Source organism: Molossus molossus, unplaced genomic scaffold (assembly GCF_014108415.1).
Source record: "Molossus molossus isolate mMolMol1 unplaced genomic scaffold, mMolMol1.p scaffold_m16_p_5, whole genome shotgun sequence".
Classification (NCBI taxonomy): Eukaryota; Metazoa; Chordata; class Mammalia; order Chiroptera; family Molossidae; genus Molossus; species Molossus molossus.
Window position 1 is genome coordinate 8,765,971 of NW_023425388.1, and position 9,329 is coordinate 8,775,299.

The window sequence follows — 9,329 nt, forward strand, 5'->3', positions numbered from 1 at the left end:
TGCACCAAGAGGTCGCCGGTTTGATTCCTGGTCAGGGCACGTGCCCAGGTTGTGGGCCTGTTCCCCGGGGGCATGCTGGAGGCAGTCAATCGATGTTCTCTCTCATCCATGTTTCCATCTCTCTCTCCCTCTCCCTTCCTCTCTCTCTAAAATCAATAAAGGAAAAAAATAAATATATATAAATAAAAATAAAAGATGAAGAGTCTGGGCACTCACCTAGCTAGGTGCTGCCCCTGCTCATGGCCCTGCTACCTCAGGACAGACTGCCAGCCCCAGGATGGGCACACAGATGGCATACTGAAGTCCCTGGAAGCTGGCCCGTTTAAATGTTCATGGCCCATGAAAAAGGCATATAAGAAACCGTGGCACTCCCTTTTCATAGAGTTGGAGAAATAAAAGAACAGTGATCAAGAAGAGCTTCTTGGCAAACTCTCAGAAGAGGAACTGAAACACTTGGGAAATGTTCCTAATGACCTAGATCCCGAGAGTGCCCTGCTAACCAGCTGGGTCCCAACAGAAAGACCGGACGCAGCAGCCGCAGCCCCTTCTGACCACGAGCACCTCCTCATGTACCTGGAGAAGGAGGCTTTGGAATACAAAGGTGGGGAAACTTAGTGCCCTTCACTGGACAAAAGAAAGGGAGAGTCGCTATCCCCAAAGAAAAACCCATAGAAACACGTAAAGAAGAAAAAGTAACCCTCGACCCAGAACTGGAAGAAGCTTTGGCCGGCACCTCCGACTCTGGACTCTGTGATGGTGCACCTATTCTTGAAGTACACGGTTTGCTCAATAACCCAAGGTTTGATCAAAATACGTCCCATACTCAGAGCCTGTGAGAAATTGTGCTGACATGTTTATAACCCCATAATTGATGATTGGTAAATGATTGTGCTAACTTGTGTATAGCTCCATAACTGGTGATTGGGAAAGTCACTGTAATCAACAGAATAGAAATCAAAATAACCTCAGTAAATTGGAATACTCCCTGGACCAGGAAATGTCTAAGATATGTCCAAGAAAGGTCAAGTTCCCAGGTGAGCCAACTGCCTAACTGCATATTTTCTGTACGTGCTTGCTGGCTATGCCCCAGTGCATAGCAGAATGCGGTTTCAAGCTTTAAAAGGAGATCGGGGCTAATCTCCGAAGACTGTCACAGGGGTGTTCGGAATCAAACGCTGGCCGGCTAATAAACGGCTCTTATTTGGACTTCAGTTCTCTCCTGGGCTTTCTTTGACTCTGTTGCGCCACAACAAAATGTGGCCAAGCCTCTATTTGAGCATCCACCCAACCTCACAAATGTGAAAGACTGCAGCATATAAAAACCAATGACTCCAGCCTCCGAGAAGTCATCTCAACAACATTAACAACATTCCCATTCCAACCCTGAAGGGATTTATGGAGACCAACACCCGGGTAACGAAATTCAGCCGGGCTGCCACCTGCAGCCTGACCCTGCCGCACTGGCTTTTGCAGATACGCCGAAAGGAAACAAGACATTGTAGAGTCTAGACACATGCCCCGGCTGGTTTGGCTCAGGGGTTGGAGGGTTGGCCCACGGACCAGAGTCATGGGTTCAATTCCGGACAAGGGCACATACCTCCGTTATGGTTTATCCCCGTCCCCGGTCGGGGTCTTGCAGAAGACAACCAGTCAATGTGTCTCTCTCATGTCTATGTGTCTCTCTCTCCCTTTCTCTTCCTCCCTCCCACTCTGTCTGAAGATAAATAGGAAAAAAAAAAATCCTCAGGTGAGGATTGAAAAAGAAAAGGAAAGTCTAGAGATAGACTCCAATTTTATAATTGGAACTGGGATCCTGGCCCTGGTAAAGGCAGTAAAAGGAAATGACACGTTGACCTAAATCAAGATCCACAACCAGAGACAGCAGTTGAGAACAGTTGGGAACAGCCATAGAGATGGAAATTCGAGAATCCTCAAATTTGGACATCAGTTTAGGAAGCACGGGGCATGAGGAAGGTGGCAGCTGCCATCACAAAGCATAATGACCTGGTTCGGGAAAAGCGAGTTGAAGGAGACCGAAGGTACATTTCTCCACGAGGCAAAGTTCACCATGGCGGCCATTCAAACACAAAGAAGAACTCCTCTCCTTCTGACACCAGAACTAGGGCCACTGCCCGTCGCTACTGGAGTCAAATAAGTAGAGCGGGAGTTGAATCTTTGAGGTGTGCTTTATTATTTGGACGACCTGCTGTGAGGATGGGGTGTTGGTGAATAGACAGTTGTAACCTTGTGATGCATTCTCTCAACCTGGCCAGCCTAGGATCAAAGCGTGGGTGTGGATAGATAAGGTTTGCCCGAGGGTGGGAGTGCCACTCTGTCTGAACTGAGTGCTGGATACATGTGAATAGATAAGGTTTTCATGACAAAGGGTTGGGAGACCACTCAGGGAGGTTAATGGGCCATAAGCCCAGGCGTGGCTGGGTTTATTTTTTAGCTTTAAAGTCTCTTTCCGAAGTAAAAAGCGAGAGACAAGCCTAGGCTGTGTGGTTTGCAGAGAGGCCATCTCAAGGAAACAATTTACATAAATCTACTTGTAACCTGGGGGAGCCAATCTGCAAATAAATGGGACTGCGTCCCAAGAGCTGCAGCATTCGCTCCCTTGCAAAGCCCCCGCCTATCCCGGCAGGCCAAGAGACAGCACCCAGGTTGCTGAGACCCCAACCAGCAGTTCCCAACCTCAACACAACTGACGTTTTGGGTCAGACAGGTCTGTGTTGAGGACCGTCTTGTGTGTTGTAGAATGTTTAGCAGGATCCCTGGCCTCTGCCCACTAGAGGCCAGGAGCGCACACGAGAGTGCACGCATACGCACACTTGCGCACACACACGGCTCTCTCCAGACATTGCCACATGTCCTGAGGGGAGCAGAATTGCCCCAGATTAAGAATCTCTGCTCTAAAGAGACTGACAAACCTCAGAGTGAAGGGGGGAGGGTGAGGAGATAAACCAAATAATCTCTATGCATATATGCATAACCAATGGACACAGACACTAGTGTGGGGAAGGTAGGAGGGGGTGGGAGTAGGGAGGAGGGGATCAATGCAGGCGGTAAACAAAGGGGGACCATTTGTACTCCTTACAACAATAAAGATTTTTTGTAAAGGCCGGTGTGGCTCAGTGGATTGAGTTTAGCTCCATGGACTGAGAGGTCCGGGTTCGATTCCTGGTCAGGGCACATGCCCGGGTTGTGGGCTTGATCCCCAGTGGGGAGTGTGCAGGAGGCAACTGATCCATGTTTCTCTCTCACATCAATGTTTCTGTCTCTCTCTCTAAAAAAAATCAATAAAAACATATTTTAAAAAAAGAATCCGTGCTCTAACAGATTCAATAAAAACATATTAAAAAAAAAATCCCTGCTCTAACAGAATCAATAAAAACATATTTAAAAAAAAAGAATCCCTGCTCTAACAGAATCAATAAAAACATTTTAAAAAAAAGAATCCCTGCAATGGGCCCAGCACCCCACAGACAGCTGCAGGACACATTGTATCAGTGATGGCCCCAAGGAAGAGGACACTTGCCTAGACTGGATGGCCCACCTCCCCACCCCCATCACATCAGCCTTCGTGTGCTCCTCAGATGGGCTGAGCACATTCCCATCGCCTCTTCCCTCTTCCGGAATAATCACGGGACTGTCCCGGCTTCACCAGATCCCCCCAGGCCGTCCCTGAACACTGGGAGGCACACCGCCTCCTGGAGCAGCTCCCTCTCCCGTCCGCCGTGGTCCTGCTCTGCTGTCTGACACCCATGTGCTCCTTGGTGTGTGTCCTGTGGCCCGTTGCAGAGCAGGACTTCAGGGCACACCACCACGTGCCCCACAGAGGGTTCGGCCAGGCACAGAGGATTAGTCAACAATATTTGTTGAATAAATAAGTGAGGGAATGAACAAGTAACCGGCGAAGACGTGTGCAGCGGCCAGGGAGACGGAGAGAGCAGGGAACTCTTTTCTGCCTTTGAGGGGGGGGGGGGTCCCAGGGGAGTTGTGGGAGGCAGGCAAAGACCCTCGCCTCCTGACCCAGGCTCCGAGCTCAGAGTTTGGGGCTTTGCATGTCTCCCCCATCTCTGAGGTCAGAAACACATCTCAGTGGGAAACCCTGCACTTGTGACAGAAGAGCCTGGGTAGACTTGGCGTCCGTGGCTGACAGTCCCAGGCCCCTTGTGCAAATGTAGAGCTGGTCGGAGGTTCTCCGAGGCCTGGGCAGCGGTGCTCCCAGGGAAGCCACGGCGCTAATTAGGACGAGCCTGCAGGAGGGGTTCTCGGGCCCACAGCAGTTTGCTGAGCCGTCAGACAAAGCTGGCGTAGAGCGGGGTGTGGGAGCCGACGTTCGCACTCAGAGGACACGGCTGCCGCGTGGTTAACCACCCTGGGGCCCCAGGGAAGTGCATCGCTGGCCTTTGGGACGCCCTGCCCACATGGCCCAGAAAAGCCTGCCCCCCTTGGGCTGACGCCCACCTCCCCCAGAAGAGGCTGGCGTTTGCCCAACTGGGTGGGGGCTGCAGAACATTGTCACCCCATCCCTCGAGGGGCCGAGCAGCTGTTGGCCAGAGCCAGGAAGGCCCTGGAGTTTATAAGAAGACAAGGCTGTGGCCAGTCATGCCCTACAGGTTGGGCCAAGAGGGGCCAGCCCCTCATCCCTCTAAGCAGATGGGAACACAGGATCTCACTCCGAGTGGGAGCAGAAAGGGCAGCCCACACTGGTTTAAAGGGGGTCAGACAAGCGAGGAAGGCTGAGTTCAGATGACACCGGCCACCTCTGAGAAAACAGCCTGCCAGCCCCAGGTCACAGCCAGCATGTAGCCAACAGGACAGGAGCTTGCATCAGACGTTTCATATTTTCATGTAACTATTTTATTTTAGGATTACTCTAGAATAGTAGTTTTAATGCACATGAGAAACCCAAGGACTCTTAGAAAAACGACCGGTGACTCTCAGCTGTTGGACTGGCTGTTTATACGAAAACCTCACCACAGTGCTCCATTGTCCACCCAGGGGTGCACCCCTCAGCATCTCCCGTGGGTGCAGAGACCTAACTCTACCCCGGCTCTGAAGTCTAAAAATAGGCGTTCCTCTTGAATATTTTTTTTATATGTTTTCATGGACTTTTTAAAATTTATTATTTTTTTTTATCCTCACCCGAGGACATTTTTTCATTTTTTGTTCAGATAGAGCAGGAGGGAGAGAGAGAGAGAGAAAGAGAGAAAAACATCGACATGAAAGGGACACATCAAGTGGCTGCCACCCGCACAACCCAACCAGGGCCGGGGACAAACTGCAACCTTGGTACGTGCCCTTAGCAGGAACCGAACCTGGGTCTCTCCGACCGCAGGCCGACGCCCTAACCGCTAAGCCTAACCGGCCAGGGCTTCATGGACTTTTTAGATAGAGAGGAAGGGAGAGAGATAGAAACATCTATGTGAGAAAGAAACATCAATCAGCTGCCTCCTGCGTGCCCCCTACTGGGGATCGAGCCCACAACCCAGGCATGTGCCCTGACCCGGAATCGAACCGGTGATCTCTCAGGCATGGGACAAGTCAATCCACTGAGCCTCACCAGGCGGGCTCCTCTTGGATCTTAGGGCTAGAAGTTCCAAGCCAGGGAGGTAATGGAGAAGTAGAGACACAAGAGCCTGGTCAGCCTGGTTCTGCCACCTTCTGGCCCTGCCAGGAGTGGGCTGCACCGTCGCTTCCTCAGCTGCAAGTGGGCAGGTGACAGAGTTGTCCCGAGGGCTGTGACAGACACTGCCACCGCAGGCTGGGGCCGCTCCTGCGGCACCCGTGCTTTCTTTTCTATGATACGGAATCCCGAGGTATCTTTGTTCCAACTCCATGTCTCATTGTAACACTAGGAACCGCGCCCTCGTCCCGGCGCTGCCTTCGGAAGCATCAGCCACCCTGACAAGGAATCATTCCCCGGGGAACACATTCGTGTCAGAGAAGCTTTCCACCTGGTTGCTAAGTGACATTGCAGGTGTTGACAACTCCACAGTCAAAGATTTTTCTGGCAAGAGAAGATGTTCATTTCAAGTGTGTAAATTCTGGAGCATTGGCTTAATACACTGCTCATCCTTTGAAGAGCACGCACACACACACACACACACACACACACACACACACACAGATAAAAGTCATTATCATTCTCCTTCAGGGACACCCAGTGGCAGAATGACACCAGTGGTCAGTCACTGATCATGTTAGGAGCTGGACCTGGACACGGATGTTAACAGAAGTTTAAATGTGGGGTGGGGGTAGAAAGGAAGAGCCAGGTGACTAAGGGTGGGCTTAATCAGTTGTTTTCCATCTCTTCTTTAGCGTTAGAAACTCCTTGCTCAAATGGAAAGTGTGGGGGCCGCCACTGTCCCAAAACAATACAGGTCAGAGCTGTTGAGTTGGGGGCGTGGAAGGAGCCTCTAGCCCACGCAACACCCTCTTCCTTCCATCACCCCAGAGATAGCACCTGGCACCCCCAGGACTGTGGCCAGTGCTGCTTCGACTTCTCTGGGCTGAGGATGGGAAAGTGAGAACCGGAAAGGCCCCGAGACCTCTGCCTGGCACACGGTGAGCCCTGGGCACACGCCAGCTCTGATGGTTCCGGGATGGCCCAGGAGCGCACCTCCAGGAGATGTGGGGCCGAGGACGGGGACCCAGGCTCCGACGCCCCCGGAGCTTCCCGCGCCCTGCGAGTCCACGGCCTTTCTGTGGTCGTGCAAGTGCTCACAGAAGCACTGGTGATGTCCAAACTAGAAGGACAAGGGTGAGCAGTGCCTGGTGAGTAAGTAAATAACTGTGTTGGGAAGGCTCTATTTCCACGATTGGCTGTATTGAATAAAACCTGGGGGAAAGAATTGATCGTAATCACTTTAGAAAAACTCACTTAGTATCTTTTTTTTTTAGGAGTAAGATTGTTATTGTTACTAAAGCTCTGTGCCAAGCATTCTTCTGAATGTCTCCACAAGCACTGTCATTTCTCTCTCGCTGCAGTTCTGTGGGTGGGTGGTGTTCTGGTCCCCTTGTACAGATGACAACACTGAGCCACAGAGAGCTCCAGACAGGCCCACGTAAAGCGATTTCTGGCCAACTACAAATAGCCTAACGTTATAATATATGTACATTGCTTTGTTCGCCCATCTGATTCCCCGTTTTTCATCATAAATGTTATTCATCTAAAATCTAAAATGGGGGAAAGAATTAAGGGTACAGTGCTTCTCACTTGAACCCGAAGCAAAGGGGGAGCTGGCAGAAGTTAGCAGAGATTTGTTTCAAAGGCGGAAACCCATAAAGTCATAATTAGCCCCTGGGCTGGAAGCTGGATGAGATTTGTTTAAAAAAGAGATGCCAGTTACCCTCCTTTCATCTGAGGCAAACCATACAGAAATAGGGTGGAGGGGAATTAGAAAAATCACCTAGAGACGAGGGGACAGGAAGAGCAACGCCAAAGGGTCGGGTGCTCTCTGGGGGAGCAGGCACGGACCTGCATTCATCCGCGTGGTACAGCTTTCTTCCTCTTTTACGGACTCAGAACACGCCTGCGAAAGGTTCTCGTGGTTTGTGTATGCTACGGTGGCATTTACCAAAGCCTGTCCCGGGAGGGGTCTAGGAGGGAAAAAGGAGAAACGTCTGTAACAAAAAAATTAATAAAAATTGGAGAGAGGGAAAAAAAACAACAACAGTCCAGGGTCCGTTGTACAAACAACCTTGGGAGACCCTGTCTGCACAGTTTTTCCTAGTTTCACTGAGATATAATTGTCATACCACGTTGTATGAGTTTAGAGTGTACAACATGATGATCTGATATATGTACATACTGTGAAATGCTTACAATGAGATTAGTTAATATCCATCACCTCACATAGTTGCAGTTTTTCCTTGTGATGAGAACTTTTAAGATCTCTCAGCAACTTTCAAATATGCAGAACAGTATTTTTAACTATAGTCATCATATTGTGCATTACTACACAGTTTTTTAGTGTAGGACTTCTCAGAGCCTTTACCGTGGATTGTGAAGGTTCCAGAAGGGCATACCGATGCAGCCCTTTCCAAACCCGCCCAATAATGCAACCCATGTTTCAAAGAGCGTGTTGTAGGACTAATGTTCCAAGATCCCCACTAAAGCAAAATAAATCAAAGGGACATATGCTGTTACTTCTGCTATCGTCTTATACCCATTTGGCAACGTGATATCTAAACTAAGGTCATGAACACGGAGGAGAGGACGCTGGTTGAGGCACTTTGAGACGTGAACTTGAATTTTTGATATTTGTGGAGCCAGACCACACACTGTCCCTTCAAGTCCACAGGGCACAGAATAAGTGCTATGCTTGGAAACAAATTTGAATGTTTTAAGAAAAGCTAAGTGTTTGTGGAATGTTTTTCAAGTAGGGTCCCTCTCTCCCCAGACTTTCTGCCTTGCCACCCCACCCCACGCCATGCAGCCAAGGAAGGCTGGAGTTCTCACGCGCCTTGTCTAAGAAGCAGCAAATGGAAAAGCAGGACACTCCAAATCCACTCATTTGGGCCCGTTGGTGGGCTGAGCCGCACATGCAGAAGGCCCGGGCATGGACACGCAGCAGCCAGCTCCGGCCAAGGGCAGGCCTTCTCCCGGCCACCCGCCCTCCTCCAGCTGCATCTCCCAGGGCCCGGACCTGCGTGTTCAGCTGGGACCACGGCCGCCCCGTAAGCTGCACCGTCAGTCTGCTCTGGGGCAATTGCCTTGGCTCACAGGACTGCCTGGGGGCAGCAAGGGTACGCAGAGAACGCAGACCGATCCTTTCCATCTGAGAAGGGGGCCCCCAACAACAGTTGTCTGACAGGCTTGCCAGCTTCCCCACCAGCTGGCCGACCTCCTCTGCTGGCCTTTCTGGATCTGCAGTGTCGTGTCCAGCCTGACACCCAGGACAGGAGCCCGAGGTCCCTCTCTCTCCGTCACAGAGTCTGATAAATTCTCCCCAAACCCGTCTCTGAAGTCCGGCTTCCCCTCCAGCCCCAGCCCGGGCCTCACCATCTCTGGCTGGCCCTTCGCAGGCACCCCAGGGCCGGCCTCCTCTAGCTTCAGTGCTCGAAGAATCTGACCTGATGGAACCGGTCGTTGCTCGAAACCGTGGTGGCTCCCAGTCAGAGGCATGGGCACACTGAGGGACCGCTCAGAGATCGTCCCCAGCTGCTCACCCAGCTCAGTCCTGGCCAGGCGCTGCCCAGACCTCTCACAACAGGCTGCCACGTGTGACACACCGCTCTGCCATTCTTCACTCCTTCCTGTCCACTTTCCCCTCCCCAGGACCCTAGAAAACTCCTATTTGTTCATCAAAACTCACATT

General features: G+C 51.1%; 1 pseudogene; it reads left to right on the forward strand.

Moving 5' to 3' along the window:
* Window positions 1-339: 339 nt before the first annotated feature.
* On the forward strand, window positions 340-9,083 carry LOC118617633 (annotated as a pseudogene).
* The last annotated feature ends 246 nt before the right edge of the window (window positions 9,084-9,329 follow it).